The sequence below is a fragment of the Oncorhynchus masou genome, unplaced genomic scaffold (assembly GCF_036934945.1).
Source record: "Oncorhynchus masou masou isolate Uvic2021 unplaced genomic scaffold, UVic_Omas_1.1 unplaced_scaffold_551, whole genome shotgun sequence".
Classification (NCBI taxonomy): domain Eukaryota; kingdom Metazoa; phylum Chordata; class Actinopteri; order Salmoniformes; family Salmonidae; genus Oncorhynchus; species Oncorhynchus masou.
This window is the reverse complement of record NW_027011926.1, coordinates 148,933-162,753: the sequence shown is the minus strand read 5'-3', so window position 1 is coordinate 162,753 and position 13,821 is coordinate 148,933.

Below are 13,821 nucleotides of genomic sequence, written 5' to 3'. Positions count from 1 at the left end.
AAGGAGACTTGACATCTACCACACTACTACCAATATCAGATTAGAGCCATAAAGGAGACTAGACATCTACCAATATCAGATTAGAGCCACTACCAATATCAGATTAGAGCCATAAAGGAGACTAGACATCTACCACACCACTACCAATATCAGATTAGAGCCATAAAGGAGACTAGACATCTACCACATCACTACCAATATCAGATTAGAGCCATAAAGGAGACTAGACATCTACCACACTACTACCAATATCAGATTAGAGCCATAAAGGAGACTAGACATCTACCACACTACTACCAATATCAGATTAGAGCCATAAAGGAGACTAGACATCTACCACACTGCTACCAATATCAGATTAGAGCCATAAAGGAGACTAGACATCTACCACACTACTACCAATATCAGATTAGAGCCAAAAGGAGACTAGACATCTACCACACCACTACCAATATCAGATTAGAGCCATAAAGGAGACTAGACATCTACCACACACTACCAATATCAGATTAGAGCCATAAAGGAGACTAGACATCTACCACACTACTACCAATATCAGATTAGAGCCAAAAGGAGACTAGACATCTACCACATACCAATATCAGATTAGGGCCAAAAGGGACTAGACATCTACATACCAATATCAGATTAGGGCCAAAAGGGAGATTTGACATCTACAATATCATATTAGGGCCAAAAGGAGACTAGACATCTACCACATACTACCAATATCAGATTAGGCCAAAAGGAGACTGACATCTACAGATTAGGGCCAAAAGGAGACTACATCACAGATTAGGGCCAAAAGACTTGACATCTACAGATTAGGACCAATATCTGATTTTTGAGCCATAAAGACTCTGACATCTAAATCACCTTCAAGTGTTTGATTAGTAATGCATCAATATTTATCTAGACATCTAGTACATACTACCAATATTTGATTAGAGCCAAAAGGAGCGATGACATCTACCACATGACTACCAATATGGAGATTAGACTGTTTGGAAGATTTGACTAGACATCTTCCTTCTTCTGTTGCTTCAATGCTGTCCGGAGACTAGACATCTTATATCAGATTAGAGCCATGATCTAGACATCTACCCTGTCTACTACCATATTAGGCACTAGACATCTACCACACCACTACCAATATCAGATTAGAACCTGAGGAGACTAGACATTTACCACCTCCACAGTATACTGGAGCTGGGCCAAAAGGCTCAGTTTGACATCTACTGATTGGGCAAAGTGCTCAGTTTGACTAGGCTACTGATTGGGCACAGTGCTCAGTTTGACATCTACTGGAGATTAGGGCACAGTCTCAGTTTGATTAGGCTACTGGAGCTGGGCACAGTGCTCAGTTTGACTAGGCAATGGAGCTGGGTTCTGCTCAGTTTGACTAGGCTACTGAGCTGGGCATATGCTCAGTTTGACTAGGCTACTGGAGCTGGGCATTAGTGCTCAGTTTGACTAGGCTACTGGAGCTGGGCATGGTGCTCAGTTTGACTAGGCTACTGGAGCTGGGCATATCAGTTTGGAAAGGTTTTGACTAGGCTACTGGAGCTGGGCACAGTGCTCAGTTTGACTAGGCTACTGGAGCTGGGCATGGTGCTCAGTTTGACTGGCTACTGGAGCTGGGCATGAAATGCTCAGTTTGACTAGGCTACTGAGCTGGGCATATGCACTGTTTGACTAGGCTACTGGAGCTGGGCATGGTGCTCAGTTTAACTAGGCTACTGGAGCTGGAGCATGGTGCTCAGTTTGACTAGGCTACTGGAGCTGGGCATAGTGCTCAGTTTGACTAGGCTACTGGAGCTGGGCACAGATCTCAGTTTGACTAGGCTACTGGAGCTGGGCACAGTGCTCAGTTTGACTGGGCTACTGGAGCTGGGCACAGTGTTCAGTTTGACTAGGCTACTGGAGCTGGGCACAGTGCTCAGTTTGACTAGGCTACTGGAGCTGGGCATAGTGCTCAGTTGGAGCTGGGCATAGTGCTCAGTTTGACTAGGCTACTGGAGCTGGGCACAGTGCTCAGTTTGACTAGGCTACTGGAGCTGGGCATAGTGCTCAGTTTGACTAGGCTACTGGAGCTGGGCATAGTGCTCAGTTTGACTAGGCTACTGGAGCTGGGCATGGTGCTCAGTTTGACTAGGCTACTGGAGCTGAGTGCTCAGTTTGACTAGGCTACTGGAGCTGGGCATGGTGCTCAGTTTGACTAGGCTACTGGAGCTGGGCATAGTGCTCAGTTTGACTAGGCTACTGGAGCTGGGCATAGTGCTCAGTTTGACTAGGCTACTGGAGCTGGGCACAGTGCTCAGTTTGACTAGGCTACTGGAGCTGGCCATAGTGCTCAGTTTGACTAGGCTACTGGAGCTGGGCATAGTGCTCAGCTTGACTAGGCTACTGGAGCTGGGCATAGTGCTCAGTTTGATGAGGCTTCTGGAGCTGGGCATAGTGCCTAGTTTGACTATGCTTCTGGAGCTGGGCACATGCTTGTAGATCAATGGCTGTCAACACCGTTCCATGCTTGGAGATCAATGACTGTCAACGCAGTTCCATGCTTGGAGATCAATGACTGTCAACGCAGTTCCATGCTTGGAGATCAATGACTGTCAACGCAGTTCCATGCTTGGAGATCAATGACTGTCAACGCAGTTCCATGCTTGGAGATCAATGACTGTCAACGCAGTTCCATGCTTGGAGATCAATGACTGTCAATGCAGTTCCATGCTTGGAGATCAATGACTGTCAACGCAGTTCCATGCTTGGAGATCAATGACTGTCAACGCAGTTGAGATGAGAGATATTTTCAGAAGCTAGAAAGAAAGTAATATTAGCAAACAAAAATTGTGAACCAGCATGACCATTGAACCTATTTTCTAACTGATGCTACGTTTTGGATCGTTTAGGGGTCCCTGGACTGATGCTACGTTTTGGATCGGTTAGGGGTCCCTGGACTGATGCTACGTTTTGGATCGGTTAGGGGTCCCTGGACTGATGCTACGTTTTGGATCGGTTAGGACTGATCCCTGGACTGATCCCTGGACTGATGCTACGTTTTGGATCGGTTAGGGGTCCCTGGACTGATGCTCGTTTTGGATTTGATTAGGGGTCCCTGGACTGATTCCAGCCATGGACTGAAAACAGTTAGGGGTCCCTGGACTGTGCTCTTTTGTGTTAGGGGTCTCTGGACTGATGCTACGGGATCGGCCAGCGAGGGTCCCTGGACTGATCCCGTTTTGGATCGGTTAGGGTCCCTGGACTGATGCTACTGGATCGGTTAGGGGTCCCTGGACTGATGTGTAAACAGACCCCAGAGGAGGAGGAGGTCTGGACATGCTTTGGATCGGTTAGCCATACTGATGCTACTTTGGACTGGAAGACCTGGACTGATGCTACGTTTTGGATTGGTTAGGGGTCCCTGGACTGATGCTACGTTTTGGATCTGAACCATTGTTAGGGGTCCTGGACTGACCAGCTATAGTCTTGTGTTGTTAGGCCTGGTCTGGACTGATGCTACATTTGGATTCGTTGAAACAACTAGGCCCTGGACTGATGCTACGTTTTGGATCGGTTGGGGTCCCTGGACTGATGCTACGTTTTGGATCGGTTAGGGGTCCCTGGACTGATGCTACGTTTTGGATCTGGGTCCCTGGACTGATGCTACGTTTTGATTGGTTAGGGTCCCTGGACTGATGCTACGTTTTCCATCGTTCAGGGGTCCCTGGACTGATGCTAACATTTTGGATCGGTTAGGGGTCCTGGACTGATGCTATGTTTTGGATCGGCCATAGGGGTCCCTGGACTGATGCTCCAGCTTTTGGAACATTTTGTCCCTGGACTGATGCTAGTTCTGTGCGATGGTGATTGGTGGGCCATAACCGGGACTCCATGCTCACATTCCAGCTTGGACTGATGCTAGTTTGTGCGATGGTGATTGGTGGGCCATCCCTGGACTGATGCTCCATCGTTTTGGATCTCCAGGTTAGGGGTCCCTGGACTGATGCTACGTTTTGGATCGGTTAGGGGTCCCTGGACTGATGCTACTTTTGGATCGGTTACATCCCAGGACTGATGGGAACATTTTGTCATGAAAGGGGTCCCTGGACTGATGCTAGTTTTGGATGGTGATTAGGGGCCATGGACTGATGAGGATTTCCATCGTTACATCCCAGGACTGATGCTAACATTTTGTCATGAAGTAGCCGGGAACTAGTTTGTGCGATCGGTTGGGGGCCATGGACTGGATGCTCGTTTTCACATCTCCAGTTAGGGGTCCCTGGACTGATGCTAGTTTTGGATCGGTTTGGTGGGCCCTGGACTGATCCTCCATCGGTTCACATCCCAGGACTGATGCTAACATTTTGGATGAAAGGGGCCCTGGACTGATGCTACGTTTGATTGGATCCATTAGGGGTCCCTGGACATCTCCAGTTTGGATTAGTCCCTGGACTGATGCTACGTTTTGGATCGGTTAGGGGTCCCTGGACTGATGCTCCATATCTTCAACATTTGATTCAGGGAACATTTTGTCATGAAAGTATGGGTCATTCCAGCCATACTGAAAACAGTTACTCCATCGTGTCACATCTTTGTGTCTCTATGTGTGTCTCTGTGATTGGTGCAGGGAGGTGTTGGGAACATTTTGTCGAAAGGCGTTGCTGAACATCCCGGAGAGCTGCTGCCAACATGACTGGATGAGACACCCACATCACCCCAGTGTAAACAGACCCCAGAGGAGGAGGATGGTCTGAGCACCTCCAACATGTTGACACCCACTTCCAGCCATACGACTTTGCACTGGAAGACCTCCACCATGTTGCCACACACATGTACCCCAGTATAGGAGGGGAGTAATCCAACATGTTTTATACTGAACCATTAGTGTAGCATGGGAGCACTTCTGGATTAACAGCACCAGTCCTATAGTCTGCTGTGTTGTAGGCCTGTGTCTGCAGTAAATGTGAGCAACATTTCAGTCTATTCCGTTGAAACAACTAGAGCACCTCCAACATGTTGTAATCAAAATTCACATCAGTAATTGGCGCATTTCAAAAACCGTCCTTTTGTGACACCCAGCCGGGGAACTAGTTCTGTGCGATGGTGATTGGTGGGCCATAACATGAGGATCCTCCATCGTTCACATCTCCAGTTAGGAACATTTTGTCATCCATCATGTTGACACCCACATGAAAAAGTAGCCGGGAACTAGTTCTGTGCGATGGTGATTGGTGGGCCATAACCGGAGGATCCTCCATCGTTCACATCTCCCCAGTATTGGGAACATTTTGTCATGAAAGTAGATTACCTAACCACCCACGTCACCCCAGGTGATGGACCCAGAGTTGTGGATAAAGTGTAAACAGCACCTATGTCTCCCACGCACCCCAGTATAGGAGAATGACGGAGCACCTCCAACATGTTGACACCCACATCACCCCAGTATGTGTAGATATGACGGAGCACCTCCAACATGTTGACACCCACATCACCCCAGTATAGTGTAGCATGACGGAGCACCTCCAACATGTTGACACCCACATCACCCCAGTATAGTGTAGCATGACGGAGCACCTCCAACATGTTGACACCCACATCACCCCAGTATAGTGTAGCATGACGGAGCACCTCCATCATGTTGACACCCACATCACCCCAGTATAGTGTAGCATGACGGAGCACCTCCAACATGTTGACACCCACATCACCCCAGTATAGTGTAGAATGACGGAGCACCTCCAACATGTTGCCACCCACATCACCCCAGTATAGTGTAGCATGACGGAGCACCTCCAACATGTTGACACCCACATCACCCCAGTATAGTGTAGCATGACGGAGCACCTCCAACATGTTGCCACCCACATCACCCCAGTATAGTGTAGCATGACGGAGCACCTCCAACATGTTGCCACCCACATCACACCAGTATAGTGTAGCATGACGTTAACACAAAATAATTCACACCACCTCCCATCTGCATTCAGCTGTTTCTGACCTGACCAAAGTTCAGAGCGATAGGTAGGCAATGTTTATATTTTTTACAGTCTTGGGTTTATTGCGTGGATATGTGTCCGTTCTCAGGGGTTGAGAATAGGGCCTTTCAGCACCTCGTCAAATTGCTCCACACCCACGTTACCAACTTCCCTCATTTCATAAAACGGGTAGTACCCACGTTATATAAGCAAGCCAAAGTGTTCAATGAATTGGCCAATGTACCCTGTGTTGTGCTTGGTGACATCCTGTCACATGACCCCGGAGTAGGCGATGTCCCATGCTACAGACACGCCCCCTTTACCAAAGTGCTGGAGGCAGTGTCGTGGTGCGTTTGGAACCAACTGGGAAGTTGCCACATACGACTGGGTTAAATCTACATCACTGTCCCTCCAACTGGTAATTACTAGTGGGAAAACTATCATTTTGAGCTCCCACTTCTCCCACATGCTGACCTCACCTACTGAAGGACATTTTCAGGCAGTTAAATGCAACAAAACATTATTTATAAATAGCAGTGGTTTTTGAACTATAATTTGTTTAAAAGCATGGTAGCTGTACTTTGAGGAGGACGCAGCTTGTTGGCCGTTAGCCAATCCACAATTCTCAACAAGTTCAAATCACATGAATGGTCCCACTGGTAAATGCCCTCATGGTTACAAACTCAGAGTGGGAACTTGAGAGAGGCCTGACATAAGTGTGAATGCTGAACATTGTGAAGGGCGTTTAGTTTGGAGGCGGAGGGTGCAGTTGAGATCTTCCCTTAGTAATGCACTTCCTGCCTTCTCTGTTTTTACTTCAATCCAACCGTCTGACATAGTAGTTTTCACAATGTGGTGATAAATCAGTGTCATCATTTTTTACAAGGTCCCTGATTAAAAGGCTTTTTTCTATGTTTGTTTTGAGTCTTGATTTCTTTCCTGCTCAAAGCTTTGCCAGCAAGCTGTGTGTTAGTGGAGGATGGAAGTCTCTGCTTCCTGATGACTCAGCCATCTGTAGGGGCTCATCCTGACCAGCAGAGGGCAGCATCTCCTTCGCCAGGGGAATGTTACGAACTAAGGACTAGTTCACCAGGGGTATATTACAAACGAAGGACTAGTTCACCACGGGTATATTACAAACGAAGGACTAGTTCACCAGGGGTATATTACGAAGGACTAGTTCACCAGGGGTATATTACTAACTAAGGACTAGTTCACCAGGGGTATATTACGAAGGACTAGTTCACCAGGGGTATATTATACTAAGGACTAAGGACTGGGGTATATTACTAACTAAGGACTAGTTCACCAGGGGTATATTTCTAAGGACTAAGGACTAGTTCACCAGGGGGACTAGTTCACCATATTTACTAACTAAGGACTAGTTCACCAGGGGTATATTACTAAGGACTAGTTCACCAGGGGTATATTACTAACTAAGGACTAGTTCACCAGGGGTATATTACTAAGGACTAGTTCACCAGGGGTATATTACTAACTAAGGACTAGTTCACCAGGGGTATATTACTAACTAAGGACTAGTTCTCCAGGGGTATATTACTAAGGACTAGTTCACCAGGGGTATATTACTAACTAAGGACTAGTTCACCAGGGGTATATTACTAAGGACTAGTTCACCAGGGGTATATTACTAACTAAGGACTAGTTCACCAGGGGTATATTACTAAGGACTAGTTCACCAGGGGTATATTACTAACTAAGGACTAGTTCACCAGGGGTATATTACTAACTAAGGACTAGTTCACCAGGGGTATATTACTAGGGGTATATTACTAAGGAATAGTTCACCAGGGGTATATTACTAACTAAGGACTAGTTCACCAGGGGTATATTTCTAAGGACTAGTTCACCAGGGGTATATTACTAACTAAGGACTAGTTCACCAGGGGTATATTACTAACTAAGGACTAGTTCACCAGGGGTATATTACTAACTAAGGACTAGTTCACCAGGGGTATATTACTAACTAAGGACTAGTTCACCAGGGGTATATTTCTAAGGACTTCTTCACCAGGGGTATATTACTAACTAAGGACTAGTTCACCAGGGGTATATTACTAATGGTACTAGGACTTTCACCAGGGGTATATTACTAACTAAGGACTAGTTCACCAGGGGTATATTTCTAAGGACTAGTTCACCAGAGGTATATTTCTAAGGACTAGTTCACCAGGGGTATATTACTAACTAAGGACTAGTTCACCAGGGGTATATTACTAACTAAGGACTAGTTCACCAGGGGTATATTTCTAAGGACTAGTTCACCAGAGGTATATTTCTAAGGACTAGTTCACCAGGGGTATATTACTAACTAAGGACTAGTTCACCAGGGGTATATTACTAAGGACTTGTTCACCAGGGGTATATTACTAACTAAGGACTAGTTCACCAGGGGTATATTACTAAGGGACTAGTTCACCAGGGGTATATTACTAACTAAGGACTAGTTCACCAGGGGTATATTACTAACTAAGGACTAGTTCACCAGGGGTATATTACTAGTTCAAGGGGTATATTACTAAGGACTAGTCACCAGGGGTATATTACTAAGGACTAGTTCACCAGGGGTATATTACTAACTAAGGACTAGTTCACCAGGGGTATATTACTAACTAAGGACTAGTTCACCAGGGGTATATTAACTAAGGACTAGTTCACCAGGGGTATATTACTAACTAAGGACTAGTTCACCAGGGGTATATTACTAACTAAGGACTAGTTCACCAGGGGTATATTACTAGTAACAGGGGTATATTTCTAAGGACTAGTTCACCAGGGGTATATTACTAACTAAGGACTAGTTCACCAGGGGTATATTACTAACTAAGGACTAGTTCACCAGGGGTATATTACTAAGGACTAGTTCATCAGGGGTATAGGGTTCACCAGGGGTATATTTCTAAGTATATTACTAACTAAGGACTAGTTCACCAGGGGTATATTACTAACTAAGGACTAGTTCACTAGGGGTATATTACTAACTAAGGACTAGTTCACCAGGGGTATATTACTAACTAAGGACTAGTTCACCAGGGGTATATTACTAACTAAGGACTAGTTCACCAGGGGGGTATATTACTAACTAAGGACTAGTTCACCAGGGGTATATTACTAAGGACTAGTTCACCAGGGGTATATTACTAACTAAGGACTAGTTCACCAGGGGTATATTACTAACTAAGGACTAGTTCACCAGGGGTATATTACTAAGGACTAGTTCACCAGGGGTATATTACTAACTAAGGACTAGTTCACCAGGGGTATATTACTAAGGACTAGTTCACCAGGGGTATATTACTAAGGACTAGTTCACCAGGGGTATATTAACTAAGGACTAGTTCACCAGGGGTATATTTCTAACTAAGGACTATATTACTAAGGACTAGTTCACCAGGGGTATATTTCTAACTAAGGACTAGTTCACTAGGGGTATATTACTAACTAAGGACTAGTTCACTAGGGGTATATTACTAAGGACTAGTTCACCAGGGGTATATTACTAAGGAATAGTTCACCAGGGGTATATTACTAACTAAGGACTAGTTCACCAGGGGTATATTTCTAAGGACTAGTTCACCAGGGGTATATTACTAACTAAGGACTAGTTCACCAGGGGTATATTAAGGACTAGTTCACTAACTAAGGACTAGTTCACAAGGGTATACTAAGGACTAGTTCACCAGGGGTATATTTCACTATATTACTAAGGACTAGTTCACCAGGGGTATACTTTCACTAACTAAGGACTAGTTCACCAGGGGTATATTACTAAGGACTTCTTCACCAGGGGTATATTACTAACTAATGACTAGTTCACCAGGGGTATATTACTAACTAAGGACTAGTTCACCAGGGGTATGTTACTAACTAAGGACTAGTTCACCAGGGGTATGTTACTAAGGACTAGTTCACCAGGGGTATATTAACTAAGGACTAGTTCACCAGGGGTATATTACTAACTAAGGACTAGTTCACCAGGGGTATATTACTAACTAAGGACTAATTCACCAGGGGTATATTACTAACTAAGGACTAGTTCACCAGGGGTATATTACTAACTTTCAGGACTAGTTCACCAGGGGTATATTACTAAGGACTAGTTCACCAGGGGTATATTACTAACTAAGGACTAGTTCACCAGGGGTATATTACTAACTAAGGACTAGTTCACCAGGGGTATATTACTAAGGACTTCTTCACCAGGGGTATATTACTAACTAAGGACTAGTTCACCAGGGGTATATTTCTAAGGACTAGTTCACCAGGGGTATATTACTAACTAAGGACTAGTTCACCAGGGGTATATTACTAAGGACTAGTTCACCAGGGGTATATTACTAACTAAGGACTAGTTCACCAGGGGTATATTACTAAGGACTAGTTCACCAGGGGTATATTACTAACTAAGGACTAGTTCACCAGGGGTATATTACTAACTAAGGACTAGTTCACCAGGGGTATATTTCTAAGGACTAGTTCACCAGGGGTATATTACTAACTAAGGACTAGTTCACCAGGGGTATATTACTAACTAAGGACTAGTTCACCAGGGGTATATTACTAACTAAGGACTAGTTCACCAGGGGTATATTACTAACTAAGGACTAGTTCACCAGGGGTATATTACTAACTAAGGACTAGTTCACCAGTTCACCAGGGTATATTTCTAAGGACTAGTTCACCAGGGGTATATTACTAAGGACTAGTTCATATTTCTAAGGACTAGTTCACCAGGGGTATATTACTAACTAAGGACTAGTTCACCAGGGGTATATTTCTATATTACTAACTAAGGACTAGTTCACCAGGGGTATATTACTAAGGACTAGTTCACCAGGGGTATATTACTAACTAAGGACTAGTTCACCAGGGGTATATTACTAACTAAGGACTAGTTCACCAGGGGTATATTACTAACTAAGGACTAGTTCACCAGGGGTATATTACTAAGGACTAGTTCACCAGGGGTATATTACTAACTAAGGACTAGTTCACCAGGGGTATATTACTAACTAAGGACTAGTTCACCAGGGGTATATTACTAAGGACTAGTTCACCAGGGGTATATTACTAACTAAGGACTAGTTCACCAGGGGTATATTACTAAGGACTAGTTCACCAGGGGTATATTACTAAGGACTAGTTCACCAGGGGTATATTACTAAGGACTAGTTCACCAGGGGTATATTACTAACTAAGGACTAGTTCACCAGGGGTATATTACTAAGGACTAGTTCACCAGGGGTATATTACTAACTAAGGACTAGTTCACCAGGGGTATATTACTAACTAAGGACTAGTTCACCAGGGGTATATTACTAACTAAGGACTAGTTCACCAGGGGTATATTACTAAGGACTAGTTCACCAGGGGTATATTACTAACTAAGGACTAGTTCACCAGGGGTATATTACTAACTAAGGACTAGTTCACCAGGGGTATATTACTAACTAAGGACTAGTTCACCAGGGGTATATTACTAACTAATGACTAGTTCACCAGGGGTATATTACTAACTAAGGACTTCTTCACCAGGGGTATATTACTAACTAAGGACTAGTTCACCAGGGGTATATTACTAATGACTAATTCACCAGTGGTATATTACTAACTAAGGACTAGTTCACCAGGGGTATATTACTAATGACTAGTTCACCAGTGGTATATTACTAAGTTCACCAAGACTAAGGATATTACTAGTAGTTCACCAGGGGTATATTACTAAGGACTAGTTCACCAGGGGTATATTACTAACTAAGGACTAGTTCACCAGGGGTATATTACTAACTAAGGACTAGTTCACCAGGGGTATATTACTAAGGACTAGTTCACCAGGGGTATATTACTAAGGACTAGTTCACCAGGGGTATATTACTAACTAAGGACTAGTTCACCAGGGGTATATTACTAAGGACTAGTTCACCAGGGGTATATTACTAACTAAGGACTAGTTCACCAGGGGTATATTTCTAAGGACTAGTTCACCAGGGGTATATTACTAACTAAGGACTAGTTCACCAGGGGTATATTACTAACTAAGGACTAGTTCACCAGGGGTATATTAACTAAGGACTAGTTCACCAGGGGTATATTACTAACTAAGGACTAGTTCACCAGGGGTATATTACTAAGGACTAGTTCACCAGGGGTATATTACTAACTAAGGACTAGTTCACCAGGGGTATATTACTAACTAAGGACTAGTTCAAGGGGTATATTACTAACTAAGGACTAGTTCACCAGGGGTATATTAACTAACTAAGGACTAGTTCACCAGGGGTATATTACTAACTAAGGACTAGTTCACCAGGGGTATATTACTAACTAAGGACTAGTTCACCAGGGGTATATTAAGGACTAAGGGGTATATTTCTAAGGACTAGTTCACCAGGGGTATATTACTAACTAAGGACTAGTTCACCAGGGGTATATTACTAAGGACTAGTTCACCAGGGGTATATTACTAACTAAGGACTAGTTCACCAGGGGTATATTACTAAGGACTAGTTCACCAGTGGTATATTACTAACTAAGGACTAGTTCACCAGGGGTATATTACTAACTAAGGACTAGTTCACCAGGGGTATATTACTAACTAAGGACTAGTTCACCAGGGGTATATTACTAAGGACTAGTTCACCAGGGGTATATTACTAACTAAGGACTAGTTCACCAGGGGTATATTACTAACTAACTAAGGACTGACTAGTTCACCAGGGGTATATTAACTAAGGACTAGTTCACCAGGGGTATATTACTAACTAAGGACTAGTTCACCAGGGGTATATTACTAAGGACTAGTTCACCAGGGGTATATTACTAAGGACTAGTTCACCAGGGGTATATTACTAAGGACTAGTTCACCAGGGGTATATTACTAAGGACTAGTTCACCAGGGGTATATTACTAAGGACTAGTTCACCAGGGGTATATTACTAACTAAGGACTAGTTCACCAGGGGTATATTACTAACTAAGGACTAGTTCACCAGGGGTATATTACTAAGGACTAGTTCACCAGGGGTATATTACTAAGGACTAGTTCACCAGGGGTATATTACTAACTAAGGACTAGTTCACCAGGGGTATATTACTAACTAAGGACTAGTTCACCAGGGGTATATTACTAACTAAGGACTAGTTCACCAGGGGTATATTACTAACTAAGGACTAGTTCACCAGGGGTATATTACTAACTAAGGACTAGTTCACCAGGGGTATATTACTAACTAAGGACTAGTTCACCAGGGGTATATTACTAACTAAGGACTAGTTCACCAGGGGTATATTACTAACTAAGGACTAGTTCACCAGGGGTATATTACTAAGGACTAGTTCACCAGGGGTATATTACTAACTAAGGACTAGTTCACCAGGGGTATATTACTAACTAAGGACTAGTTCACCAGGGGTATATTACTAACTAAGGACTAGTTCACCAGGGGTATATTACTAACTAAGGACTAGTTCACCAGGGGTATATTACTAACTAGGACTAGTTCACCAGGGTATTTACTAAGGACTAGTTCACCAGGGGTATATTACTAACTAAGGACTAGTTCACCAGGGGTATATTACTAACTAAGGACTAGTTCACCAGGGGTATATTATATTAAGGACTAGTTCACTATAGGACTAGTTCACCAGGGGTATATTTCTAAGGACTAGTTCACCAGGGGTATATTACTAACTAAGGACTAGTTCACCAGGGGTATATTACTAACTAAGGACTAGTTCACCAGGGGTATATTACTAAGGACTAGTTCACCAGGGGTATATTACTAACTAAGGACTAGTTCACCAGGGGTATATTACTAAGGACT